Source organism: Aotus nancymaae, unplaced genomic scaffold (assembly GCF_030222135.1).
Source record: "Aotus nancymaae isolate 86718 unplaced genomic scaffold, 86718_ANA_hifiasm-v0.15.2.pri h1tg000040l, whole genome shotgun sequence".
NCBI lineage: Eukaryota > Metazoa > Chordata > Mammalia > Primates > Aotidae > Aotus > Aotus nancymaae.
This window is the reverse complement of record NW_026988454.1, coordinates 77699309-77714406: the sequence shown is the minus strand read 5'-3', so window position 1 is coordinate 77714406 and position 15098 is coordinate 77699309. Positions and strand designations below refer to the sequence as shown.

The 15098-nt window shown below is 33.9% G+C and overlaps 1 protein-coding gene and 1 pseudogene across 3 annotated transcripts in view; both read right to left on the bottom strand.

Annotated features, from left to right (window-relative positions):
• RNGTT (RNA guanylyltransferase and 5'-phosphatase) overlaps positions 1-15098 on the bottom strand; it is a 350432-nt gene that overhangs the window by 259772 nt on the left and 75562 nt on the right. The window lies entirely within an intron of this gene.
• LOC135268453 (U4 spliceosomal RNA) lies at positions 2583-2694 on the bottom strand (annotated as a pseudogene).

Here is a 15098-nt window from a genome sequence, read left to right as displayed (position 1 = left end):
ATGTAAGGGCATGATCCACGTCTTCAATTTTCTTTTTTTAAATATGCACGAACTCTTTTTCCTTTTAAAACTTTACTGCCATTGAAATGGACCACATATCAAAATATTGTATTTGGTGGCTCTTGTCAGAATTAGGAATTCTTGTCAGAATTAAATGGCTCAAAAGAGCAGCCATTTAAAACTTGTCAGAATTAGGAATTTCCTTTAAAGCAAGCACCATCTTTTTCAACTCTCATGTTATTTCAATTAGAACAATGATCATTTAAAAAAAATTTTTACTGAAAGGGATTTAATAATCTACAAGAAACTTAAATAAATTTACTTTTAACACAGGTATTATACTTTACCATAAATATTTTACTATAAAGATCACCCATTATTTATTTTTAATTTAGAAATGTGCTAATAACACAACTAAGCTATTTTTAAGAAAGAGAATTAAAAACACATGTAGAAGATACACAATATGATAATGCCAGATTTTATTTAATATTGCTTCATACACACAGGAAAAATCTAAGTACACAAAACCATATCTAAGTGCACCAAAGTTTTAAGTAAGTTGTAATTTCTCCCTTTACTGGTATCAAAAATAAAATTAGACCAAGTTAGGAAAAATTTTAAAGCTCATTGTCATTCAAAAAGTACAGACTGAGATCTAAGACTTAAAACCAAGTCATAAGAAGCTTCCTTACAGGAGTTATAGCAGTTTATAAAGGAGAAAGTATTTTGACCTTTTTCGTGACTGGCCATTAGACAGTAACATTATTTTAATGCAAATAGAGCTGTGTAAGCTGATTTGTCTACAGCTGATTGGTTTAATTTCACTGAATCATGCTAGCAGAGATGTAAAGCTCATGCTTTGTGGCTCTTTTATAAGTAGAGATAGTGTTTCAGGGCAATCAGAATGACTTGAGTTTGGGTTACAGGGTTATAGGCAGTTGGCATTGGGATATATATAAACTGTGACCTCCGTTTTTATTTTCTTTTAACACTAGTAATTCTTAATGAATCGAACTATTAGAAATTAACTGGTTGCCACTAGTCTTTGTTCATGTGCACATACAAGTACCAGGAGAAATCCCAGAGGCACCAATTTCAACAGCTAAATACTAGTGAGACTGCAAAAATAAATATATTATGGGCTCATAACATTAAGGCAACTACCAAGGCCAGATCACAGAACAGATTCAATGTGCATCTGCTTAAAGGTTGTCATTTGTGCAGCAATTTGACTTGTTCTAGTTATATATTGTATTCTGTAACTCTAGCCAGTAGTTTAAAATACTGGAGTATTTTATCAGGCTAACGTAAGATATAAAAGACCTAAATGTCATTCTAGATAATTCACGGGGAGACAAAATTTAATTTTCTGTCCATGCAAAAGTATTTTAAAAATTAATTTTTCTAAATTCCAAAATGTTACTAAAATAAAATTTATCCACAGAAGCTCACCTGCCAGCAAAAACAGCAGCAACATTAAATCTGGACTGAAAGCCAGAGCTACCTACATAATCTTCAAACCAGACTTCACAATTTAAAAGTGCTGTCTGAATTACTCATTTTCTGCTTTCTTTACCTAAATCACATATATTACTGCCTTTTGAGAACCAAATCACCATCAAACATGCAAAAACCAAATATAGTTCTTCCAGAAAATAAAAATCCTGTATGTGATTTTAAAACATATGGTTTTTAGAATTTTTCCCAAAATATATCATTAGGGCACATATATAAAAATTACTGTTCCTCATATACCACACACAAGTCAAATCACTTTTCTATTCTATGAACATAAATTTCACTATCTATAAATAAAAGAGTACATTCCAACATTATGTTTTCTTATTAGACTCCTTTGCTCCTAACACAAACAATTAAGAGAAAAAAAAAAATCAAAATGGGATAAAAGAGAACCTTCATATTATTCTTTACTTCTGAGATTCCAACATAAGAACGTCTCAGTTTCCTGATACAGGAAAAAACACTTCCAGGGACTTTAATATGGCTACACTGTTTTTACCAAAAAAGGTCCAAAATGGCACTTTGGGGTCATTTGCAAATACAATAATTCAGATGCAATGCATAAAAGAACATACCAATATTGTCAAAATGGCTATGCTTTCAGTAATGTTGTATACATGATTCCACTAATCTGAATAATCCCCAGCTAATATTCTGGATTGTATTATTAAATAGACATCCAATACACTGGGTACCATTAGAATTCTACTGCTTCACAAAAGCAGCCTGAATTAAAGCTGGTCCTCTGCTGCCATCTAGTGAAGTCATAAAATCCCAAAATGAAATCAAAAGTGGCAACTGTTCAGTGATGAATCTATTCAATAAATCATTAAAATCCATTAATTATTTCAGAACCTGATGTTTAAAATATTTTGCTACAAAAAAAATGCTACAATAATAAATATACTGGAGTATTTTACTCTAAAGTAAATGTATGTGTGTTTCCACAAATGTATTCTGGAGTATATACAACATAGCAATAAACTATTATAATAAGCTAATCAGATGAATAATTACTCATTTGAAAAAAAGTTACTTAGAATAATATTATCACAGTATTCTTCTAAAACCAAAAATTTCAAAACAAGCTAATTTTTTTAAGTTTTCAATTAGCAATAATCATGCCTCAGATAAACCTCATTGGCTACTATACTGCCACTGCGCAAAGCTAAAACAAGCTAAATTTACAACCACACAGAAATTGTTTAAGTATGATGCACTTATACAATGGAATGATCCATATAATAGAATGATTCCTCCCAAGACACTATTAAAATAACAGCAAGTTTTTTTTAAGTATAAAACCATATGATGGCTTTTAAAATACGTCCTGAAAGTCCACAAAATTATTTGACACTCTTATCCTCGAGAGATGAAGTTTAATTCCCCTCCCTGTAAGTGTGGGCTAGACTTATATGTTACTTGCAACAAACAGAATATGGCAGAAGTGGATTGTACGTCATTTCTGGGGCCAGATTAGATTAGATTATAAAGAGACTATTACTTCCATCTTGGGTGTTCTCCTGGATCATTTGCTCTGAGTAAAGCTGGCTGCCATATGGTGAGCAGACTCAGGCAGCTGTGAGAACCCACTCGGAACCCCAGAGTTGGTATGAAGATTATTTTAACCAGAAGACATTTGAGAGTCAACAAATGCAGAAAGGCAGCTTCTCAGAGCTTTCCTTTTCTGACTAAAAGCAGAAACTTCTGAGAATGAAGCTGCCATAAATCTTCTCTTCAAGGCAGCTTCACTCCCAGAAAGAAGACGGAAAGTAAAACTATCATAAATCCCCTCTCCAGGAGAGTTTTATGGCCATGAAGAAGACGTAAAAGACCATTCCCCGCTGTAAAAACAAACATTACCACATTTGTTCCTCTAAAAATCCACTTATCTTTCCTAAAGAAATCCATTTTTTTCTTACACTGAATCCTATTCACCTTCCCTTTCCTCCATTAAGTTAGGCATAGAAACTTTAGGCATACTCCCATTAAGTGAGGCATACTAACTTTAACCATTTTGCAAGCCACTTCTTTTGTGCACTTCCATACACATACAAACTAACTTTGTTTTTTCTCTCACTAATCTATGTTTTGTCAGTTTAATTTGTAGGCCTAACTACTGAACCTAAATGGGTACAGAAAAGTTTTTCCTTCCCACTGGCAAGAAATGGAGGCCTCATGCCAACAGCCAGTTGAGGAACTGAGGCCTGCCATCAACCACATGAGTGAGCTTGGAAGGGGATCCTTGAAATGACAACAGCCCTGGACAACAGCTTGACTGCAATCTGATAGCAGACACTGAAGCAGAATCACCCAACTCAATAGGTACAAAAAAAAAGAATGAATAAGACCTACTATTTGATAGCACAATAGGGTGACTACAGTCAACAATAACTTAACTGTACATTTCAAAATAACTTAGAGTGTAATTGGATTGTTTGTAACAAGGGGAAAATGCTTGAGGTGATGGATTTAACAAAAACAAAAAAGACTTGCCAACTAAATTGCTCCCAAGAAACTATGATGATAGTAAATATTTTAATTTTAAACTGTTATATTCTGTGATAATTTTAGGGTAATTCATTAGGAATGGCTATAACGATTAAGATAATGAAGGGAAGGAGAAAAGAGCATCAGCAGATGCACTATTTCAATAAATTTCTGGTTGACAAGAAATAGAGAAATACTGAAAAGTGCTGAGAAGCATGCACAGAGGTATCAGGATTCACAGACGGAAATGCCTATTTTACAAAACCCCAAAGAAGATCCAGACTCAGAAACATCAAGTGCACAGGATGACTATAGTGACATATGGACTGAAAATGAGGGATTGGTTATTTTTAGCTACATACAATTAAATTCTCACAACTTATACACACAACACACAGGTTATTCCTCAAGGAAAAAAAAAAGAAAAATCAGAGAGCTCTTCTCTAAAGAAACTAAAACAGGATGGGAAGGTGAACAGAAAAAATAAAGTAACATAAAGGAACTGAACCAAATGAGTAGTGAGGGGAGAGCAACTAAGCACAACTGCTTATCATAAAGCAAAGGTCAGAAGTTGACAAACCCAGCCCACATTCAGGGAGCTTCCAAGCAGCTTCTCTGCCTCATTTCAAATGCACAGCCAACCAAGAATCACCACACATTTGAAGAAACTAGAAACATAAAGAAGATGATTCAAGGAAAAGAAAAATAACTTTATGCTTTTAACTAGTATTCTCATAGATTAAAGAAGCTATCACATCCATAAATCGAGAACAAGTTGTCATGAAATGGTACAGGCAGAGAACAAGAATGTATGTATCACTGAAAATTAAAAGCATAATTACCAGAATAAGTAATTCAACAAAAAAGAAAGGAAGAAAATAAGAGAAGCTCCTTGAAAAAGAGACACAGTAAAAATTATGAGAGAAAAGACTAGAGATGGAAAAGAATCTAGGAAGTCTTACAACCAATAGTTCTAGAAAGGGAAAATAGAAAAAAACATGAAATAAAGTATCAGAGGTAAGGTCAAATTTCCCTTAATGGAAAACCCAGGTTTTCAGATTCAAAGAGATCGCCAAGTGAAGATCACAATCAACTGAGGGAGGGGGGAGGAAATAACAACAAATAATTATAGACATCCACTGGGAAATTTTAGGCCAAAAACAAAAAACAATTCTAAAAGTTTCCAGTGGCAAGGGTAGATCACTTATAAAGAACTAGAATCTGAAAAAATCAGACTTTTTATCAGTAAGAGGTTACTAGAAGATAAAGGAACAAGATTTTTAATATTCTGAGGGAAAATCATTTCCATCTAAAATTTTAAATACAGCCAAACTATTCAATATAGGGGCAGAGCAACAGCATTTTCATAACCCAGGAGTGTATATGGGGTTAATTCCTGCATATTATTAGAAACTGACTTAGAGAGATTTCCTTGCAAAGTAAGAAAATAAACCAAGAGAAATAAAGGAGAAGGGAGGAAAGAAAAGTTAGATGGAATCCAGAAAGCTAGATCCAACCAGAAAAATAGTTGGAAGCACAGTTTTATATAGAGGCAGGAAATCACAGAAGGCTCTAAGAAAGAAAAGTCTTTGGAATAACAAAAAAGATAACTGATATAAATAAAATGACTAAAACCCTGAAAGCACTTGATAATAGGGTAAAGGCAATTTGTAAAGATGTATAAAAGTATTTAAATTCAACAACAGAAACACTTTACCTGCAGTGGCAGAGGGGTCATGACATTGAACCTAGGGCAAGTTAGCTGTCCTTTGGTGGTCATTCCCATTCCTGCACTTGTGTGCCCTCTGGTGTAACCTGGTTTGAGAAGAAAGCAAACTACACTTCCCAGACTCCCTTGCCAGCTCACTGGCGGCAGACAGGAAAAAAGGAGAGAAAAACTTATTTCTTGGTTCTTGGACTAAGAGGAAGAAAAGGCGGGCAAAGAGACTTTGATAAGCTACATATGTAGGAACTCACATAAAGGTGATTAATAGACAGTGATATAAACATATGATTTACAGATTTGGAGATAATTATAAGAGTTGAAAATAAAAATAATTAAAAGTGGCTGCCTTGAGGGAGCAGGACTGATGGAGAGGAGAAAGGGATGAGAATGGGTTCTAGGTTTCCTCCATTATAAGCTTTCCAGTGTTATCTGATTTGTTTAACAACAAATAAGTATTATCTTAACCAGGTAATAATTTTATGTTTAATCATCTAACAGAAAAGTATTTAATAAAGTAGAAAAATATTTATGATATATTAAGCCAAAATACTAGGTTACTAAATTATAAATAAAATATACTAAACAGTTTGTATAGAAAACATATTTCACCTAATGAAAGTTCCATTATAGCAGAGATCACTGTAATTTCCAACATCTAGAATGTTGGAAATTACATAATAGACACTTAAGAAATTGTAGAATGAATATGTTTTCATTTAATCAACTAAACAAAAAAATATAGAGAGAGAGAAAAGTCTAAAAACATACACACCAAAATGTAAGCAGCAACCATCTCTAACTGGTGAAATTACGGATGCTTTTCATGTTTGTCCTGTTCCTTACCTTCATTGCCTAACTTTTCTATAATGAATACAAATTACTTTTATAATGGGGAAACATATTTAAGACAAAATCATTTTTTCATTATAAGACCAGAATCACAAGGTAAAAAAGAAATTTTTACTAAAATGCTTATCAAGTCCAAATCAGAAAAAGTTTCAACTACTACTCTTAATAATAAAATAGATTTAGGAAAGTATACACATACTTGTTGATCTTAACCTAATTAAGAGAATTTGAAAAGCCTGCAAAATAACAGGACACTGCAAACTTATTATTCATAGCACTGATCAGGTAATTAGTTCCAACACTAGCAAATAAATCTCATGAATCTACCAGTTCTGTACATAAGAAGCCTCTCTTGGTTGTTTTAATTAGTCACTTTTAGATTAAGTAGCTCTACTCATAAAGAGAATGTACAGTGTCTTCATTAGACTTCAAAGTGTAAAATCAAATGATATATTCATTTGTATTTAATACTATTTATGTAACAGGTTATGCTTTTCAGAACTCTGTAGCCATACAAGTTAAATATGTAAAATACAGCATTCTTTTAAGTGATCTTCCATCAGAGTATGCCACATGTATTGCTCTAAAGATTTACCTTGATATGGAATAAAATTTAAAACCCATTTAATGTGTTCTGGGTAACATACATATCACAGAGGCAGGTAAAAAAATTTTGATTTTTATCAAGCAATCCATCTTCATGAAAAGAAAAAATCAAAAGAATTTTTCCAAAAGTTGTGTTTTATTTTATACTTGTCCCTGACTGACTGATTACTTTCACTTTTCTTTTGTATAAAGCATGCATTCTAGAAAAATCAAATAATTCTTTCAAACAATTTTTCACTAATTCACAAAGAGGATCAGGTTTTTTCCCCTTTTTTATCTAAGCTAGTATCTACCACTTCCATAATCACACATAATAAACAAGAGTATGAGTATGTGAGCAAATAATGAATTCTTAAGAAAGTATCATAGAATCATTAAAAAAAAAAAACCAGAAGAAAGAAAAAGGTATGAAAATCCAGTTAACATCTCATCTAACAGATAAGCTCTGCTGCTGAGATGAGCAAATGTTCTTCCATCTGATCAGAGCACTACTCAATACTAAATATCAATATTCAATACTAACTGTCTTACTTATTTCCCACATAAAATTTAAAAATCCATCTAGGAAAACCCAATATTACACTCTTAAAATGAAAACGAGCAGTCATATTTCATATAGAGTATTAAGTAATGCTCTTTAGTAGCCCTTTGGTGTCTCTTACTTAGTTGTCTGGTGCTATACATAGTTTTGTTATATCTCTTACTACATCTTAAATTGTACTTCATTTTCCTGCTGAGAGTAAGAACTGTATTTTTATTTTCCTCTAATGTCTTGTACTGTCTTTGAGACCTTCTAAAGCTTACAGTAGCTTAATAGTTATCTATTAAAGCAGTAAATATTTTCTGCAAGTATATTTATTATCCCATTAAGTGAAAGGAATAAAGTAATTTGAATTACCATCACAAAGCAATTTGAAAAAAACTGATAGAAGTTTTCCTATTATTTATTTATAAGAGAACAGCATATAGTATATCACATTATATGGAGGATCAGAAAGCAAGGAAAGAAAACAGCAGGTAAAAAGAGAAGGCACAATGTCTGCAGAAACCAAACATCCAACTCTTAATATTGATTATCCCAAGGGGTGGGATAAAAGTTCTCATAGGGAGAACTTTTTAATTTCTTTTTAATGTTTTATAAGGAAGACATTATTAGAATAAATTTTAAGACATAAAGATTCATTTATTAGAATAAAACAGTAAAAATTACTATCGAAATATTGAAAAAATAATGAAGACATGACCCGGCAAAAAAAGATTCTGGGCTCTGGAACCAGATCATTTGCATTCAAATCCCAGTCCTGCTACTTACAATAACTATGTGTGACCTTGAAAAAGTTACTTATTCACAACGCTACATTATAGAGTTGTGAGGATTAAATGAGATAAATGTGCTGTGTAAAGTACTCAGAACAATGCCTAATACACATTAAGTGTTAAGCAAGTTATTACCTGTTATAACTGTTGCTATAGCCAAAATACATAATGAACTTGTGCAACTACACTAGTATTCAAAAAAATGCTAATCAAAGCAATTTTAAAGTTGATTTTCCTTTAATTTTTACATCAATAAAGTCTTTTTAAGAAAAAAATTCATTTTCCAATCGTCAACTTGGCTACATTATTTATAGTAAGTGAAACTACCTCAAATTGCCAAGGATGTACACTCGAGCAATGCTGCTGGGGCGTATCATACAACCTCTGGCAAGGTGTATCATACAATCTCTGGCAACATGAATCAAGGACTTCAAAGGTTTCCATACTATATCTAAATAATACTATTTTTTGTCAAAATTTATGCAAAGATGGGCATAAAGAGATCAGTACAGTATTTATACCAAGAAAAAAACTGGGGTCTAAATGCCCCAATAATAGAGAGCAAAGTATTTTTTCTTGGCAGCAATTAAGTCATTTTTAAAATACATAACAATGAAATACACTCGTTAAGATAAAAAGCAGAATACAAAAATAATTATGGCTGAGCAAGGTGGCTCAGGTCTGTAATCCCAACACTTTGGGAGGTCAAGGCAGCCAGATTACTTTGGCCCAGGAGTTCGAGACCAGCCTGGGCGATGTGGGGAAACCTCGACTCAACAAAAATTAAAAAAATACACAAATTGACGGGTGCAGTGGCTCATGCCTGTAATCCCAGCACTTTGGGAGGCTGAGGTGGGCGGATCACCTGAGGTCAGGAGTTCAAGACCAGCCTGACCAACATGGAGAAACCCAGTCTCTACTAAAGATACAAAATTAGCCAGGCATGGTGGCGCATGCCTGTAACCCCAGCTACTTGGGAGACGGAGACAGAAGAATCACTTGAACCTGGGAGGCGGGGGTTGCAGTGAGCTGAGATCGCACCATTGCATTCCATCCTGGGTAACAAGAGCAAAACTCTGTCTCAAAAAAAAAAAAAAAAAAAAAAAAAATCAGCTGGGTATAGTGGCATGCACCTGTAGTCCCAGCTACTCTGAAGGCTGAGGTAGGAGAATCACTTGAGCTTGGGAGGTTGAGACTGTAGTGAGCCATGAGTGTGACACTGTACTACAGCCTAGGCAACAGAGTGAGACCCTGTCTCAAAAAATCATCATCATCATCATCACCATCATCATCATGTAGTTTTAGTTCTAATTACCTGATCTGCTAAGCCTACCACAGCTAGCACAATCTCTGGCATATGGTAAATGTTCATAAATATTTGTTAACTACATGAATGAACAAAGAGACAAATTCAGTCTCTTTATCCTATATTGTTTGTTTCTCACTTGTTTGGGTCCAGTAGCCCAGTTCTATTTAGGGGGAAAAAACGTTTGAAAATATTAACAAAGAATGAATTTGTTTTAATCTTTCAAAGCTTCACATGTTTGCTGCCCCAGAACATGGGCAACTGAAAATTTTGAGTTAGGGTTGCACCTATGTTTACACCAAAGTTTTATATGTATCTGCTTAGCTCTAAGAGTTCTCTAGCCAGATTTTGGTAATAGGTAACAAATTTGGTTGATTTTATTTTTAAATACCATTTCAAAGACAGTATCTCTATTAACCAGTAGTAACTCTCATACTTAGGATTTAATTAAAGAATCTACTATTTAAGGGATCTTTTCATCCTTTAGTGAATCCTAAAGATGTGACTACTAACCAACAGGTATTTCAAAGATTTGGTTTTAAAATGTTAGACTGTTTTGCCTTTACTTAATTTTCTTCTTGTACAATAACTACATCACATCTAAAAGAATTCTGAGTGAACTCTGGGAAATCAATGTTGGTTCCCATGTAATAATGGTTTTCAAAACAGTTTAACAACAATAACTAATATGTATTGAGTGCTGTACTAACAAGCATTTTATGTGGGTCTCCACCAATTAATGGAGAAATTCTCAGGTATATTCTTAATTCAATGACTGGCTAAATAATTACTTTGAATTAGGTCACTGATTTTTAAATTTTGTTCCATGAGGCACTACAGATTGTGGCTCCCAAGTCAGGTTAAAACTCACAAATAATCAAGGTGCTTTTCAAAAATGCATTTTCTCAGAACCAACCCAGGGTTAATGAATTTGAATCTCTGAATTTTTTTTTTAAATAAAAGGTTCTTATGATGGTAGCACAACTGGAATTACTGCCCTAAAAAAGTTCCATGGTAACCTCAGAGGCCATGCCAGAATGTAACAACCTCAATGCTTTCCTCAATTTGCAGCAACCAAAGCACTACTGCTTCTATCTATTTCATAGAGGGGGGACTCCAAGAAACATTTAGGCTTGGAGAGGGAGTCAAATGAGTTCTGCTGTTTGTAAAGTCAAAGAGGCCTTCTTTTTAAACCAATTTACCACAAGATATCATCGAACACAGCTTCAGATCAATAAACAGTGTTTCTGAGCTGACCTCTAAATATTCTCTGGTAGTCTCAGTTTCCAGTGATTAAAAAAAAAAAAAAAAACAGGAGCCATAGCTTTATTGTGTCCCACCCCGTGGCAAAGAAATTGGCCTGGATCCCTAACTATAGTGCTGATGAAACTACTATTAAAAACAGGGCAGGAGTCTTTAAACGACGAGATCTGGCCTACATTCTCTCTAAGAGTTCTGAATTATCACCAGAGGTATGAATACTAAATATTTATTGAGTCCTAAAATTAGTATAGTTAGTATGATTTCCATTACTATAAGGAAAAACTACCTTAAATCTAATTTATTTTATTGATTGATTGAGACAGGGTCTTGCTCTGTAGCCCAGGATGGAGGACAGTGGAGCAATCTCAGCTCACTGCAACCTCCGCCTCCTGGGTTCAAATGATTCTTGTGTCTCAGCCTCCCAAGTAGCCAGGATTACAGGTACAAGCCACCACATCTGGCTAAGTTTTCTATTTTTAGTAGAGACAGGGTTTTGCCATGTTGGCCAGGCTGTTCTCGAACTCCTGACCTCAAGTGATCTGCCCACCTCGGCCTTTCAAAGGCCTGAAATTACTGACATGAGCCACCATGCCAAGCCTAAATCTAATTTTAAAAGCCCAAGTACTAAAATGCACAATGATGCTGATTTTCCCACTATCTACTTGTATGATTTGAAACAAATATTTTACTTTTCTGGAATCTGGTCCCTCGGACACTTCCACAAAAACCCTTAAGTTTCCCCAGAACAATTAAAGAAGTAAAAGTCCTTCCCAGCCATAACTTTATTTACTGTTGAGTTCCTAAATACAAGTTATGATGTCACAGCTATAACTATTATTTATTGGTACATAATAAGATAGGAAATAAATTCTTATTTAACTCCAACATTCATTTCATCTCTAGTTCTTATGTTACATATCAGGAACTATTTCCTTTGCTTTCAAAAGAAAACTAGAGCCAAAAAGAAATTTATAAAGAGCTAAGTGAACAAATCTAAATGAAAGCAGTATACACAGTACCTAACTGATCATAATTTGACTCATTCTGTTCCTAAATGATAAGATATATTTTTTTTGTTGTTTGTAGTTCACTGAAAATTATTTCAGAGACATCTGAAACATCTTTAATATTCTTCTCAGTATGTAAGACTTCTAGCCTAGCATCTCATTACCTTATCCACACTATTCCTGTCTGAACATTCAGCTCCAGTCATTAGAATAAACATATTTTGTTATTCATCTCATGGTCCTTTACAGAAAAAGTTTAGATTAGAACGAAAACTTAAAGCCAGATTACAGGAAAAACGTAAAGCTAGGGATTCTGTCTTAAGCAGTCCTAATCCATGCAGGACCTAACACAGAGCCCTAAAGGTAATTAAAGTTTTCAATATAATTTCTGAATGAATGAAAGAAAGAAGAGAATTCCCAGACCAGGACTCAGGAAAATAAACCTGTCTATAATTTCCTTCAGGAAGTACTATACAAATGTATCTTACCTCCTTAAACAGATGTGTTATAAAAAGCTGAACATAAATATATTTCCATAAATGCCTAAGTGGCTTTTTTATTCCCTGCAATAAATTTTCCTTATAAAGTAACTCCCAAATTTACCTTTTACATTCAGTTTTTCTTGAAGCAGGGTATGCTGGTATATGTGTATTATATAAATAAGTCAAAAAATATAGATATAAATATAGATATACATATAAAAATTGCAACCATGGCACCAGCCCTTTTGTTGGGCTATTACATTATTCCTATAGCCTTATATTTTTCCTATGTCAAGCACAATCTGAGTTATTATCTTTTACTTTACTATTTGCATTACAACAGTAGTTATTAAAAACATTTGGTTTTTACCTACTGATTCAATAACAGCTGAAATTAAATTTATAGTACTTAAACTCTCAGCAGAAAGAATTAGAATGTGTGGAAATTAATTGTAAAATTTTTATAAAGTTCTAAATCTTTACCACTTTCAATGGATGTTGGATTGATTTCTTCTGAAGATTTAATTTCTTTTTATTGTATTACAAAGTCTGCTAATAAACTAAGTACACAAATTCTATTATAAAATTCTATCTTTTCCCAGAATATCTGTGAACAAGCAGTATTTCACAATTACAAGATAGTTCAATTCAAACTGTAACTGTAGTGCCATTGTATTACTTCTCCTGGTACTGCATTTACACTCTAGTAGAACTGACTCCTCCTCCTGGGAAGAGCCATGAAAATAATAAAATAAGAATACTCAAGACAAAAGAAACATTAAGAAAGAAGTGTAATAGATTTTAGGAACTGTCAGAAGTACAATGAGCTCCTTTAAAATAAACTTTGATTATTTGGCAGCTTTCAACAAAATTGAAGGACAATCTAATCAAGGAGTCATAAAGACTTACAAAGTAACTATCAAGTGTAACTGCGAGTCATTGAGAATCATTTTGTTCAACTCTGAAAGCAGGAGGAGGGAGCAAGGGAGCTGTTATATTTCAATACACCTTCACCAATATTATGGTTTAATAAAACGATTTTATCACACACATGAAGTATATTTTCATCAAAATACTGAAACTGCATTTTTGGCTCATTTAATCTACAGAAAATGGAAATAAGCCAAATCTACAAATGCTTGATAATGACCAGTTCTCACTATCAAAATCTCAGCCAAACTGAAAGTCCCACTATCTGATAGGAAAAGTCTGACTTCATTTTTATTCCAAGTACACAAGTTAATAAACATTTTGTACCAATTATCTCACATTTGAATTTCAATGTGAGACAGACAGGCAGATAAAAAAGCCCTGCCATAACTGTCTCTTGGATGAAATGAGGTACTTTCACTAACTCTTAATAATGTTCTCTTTGCTCTCTTGGAAGTCTCCCTCAGAAGAGACATTTGTTAACAACAGCCAAAGGAAAAAAGAGAGGAAATGTTTAAAGGAAAAGTGTTATCACTTTCAACTTACTCCCACTGCCCTACTCTATACTCTGCAAAAACTGAGAATATCCCAATCCAATCCAAAATATCTTGTTGCTAAATTCAACAGGCACTTTTCACTCCTTAGCTTACTAATTCTCTGTAAGATTTAACCTTTTTTTGGAGACATTTTTCCTTTCCCTCAGCTTCAATGGCAGATATCTCTCCTGGTTTTCTCCCACCTCCCTTACTCCCAGTCACTATTGCTTCCTCTACTCAGCAGTATGTCCACATCCCTCTCTTTGCTATCACATGCTATTATCTCCTTAATCTGTATCTTCAGTCCAGATTCTTCTCCGAAACCCAAGGTCCAAATACCTAAACATACAAAGAATGCTAAGGAAATGTGTGCCAGCGGTATACCTAACCTAATTTATTCTGCTATCTTGTTTTCTCAGAAAATAAATTTTATTTACACTTATTTAATCAACTGGGAATTAATCTGCTGAAGCTCTAAATTGAATTTGTGCCAAGCTGTTAATCAATTATCCCCAAACACTTTATTATTAGTTAAATAATTATCTGCAAGTTCTATGAGATAAGGACAGTGTTCACACTGCTCACTGCTGTTTCCCCAGAAGATAGCACGGTACCTGACACAGAGCGGCAATCCAAGAAACAGAAACTATAATCTGGTGAATAACTAAAGTCTTAGAGGTAGAGAATGTAATGAGAGACAATTTTCAAAGCTCAAGAAAAAGTTAAATAAACAAAATTTTAAAATTCAAAACTTCAACAAGTTAAAATATAACCAAGTGCTATGGTTTGAAAATCCATGGTGAAACTTTATCTCCAGTGCAACAGTACTGAGAGATGGAATCTCTAGGAGGTGATTAGGTCATGAGGGCTCTGCCCTCATGCATGAGATCAGCAATCTTACAAAAGGACTGGAGGTAACTAGCCAGGCCCTTTTGCTCTTCCACCATGTGAGCATATAGTATTCGCCCCTTCAGCCATGGAAGGACGCCACACCAAGGAACCATCTTGGAAGCAAAAAGCGACCTTCACCAAACAGTGAACCTGCTAGCACCTTGATTCTGA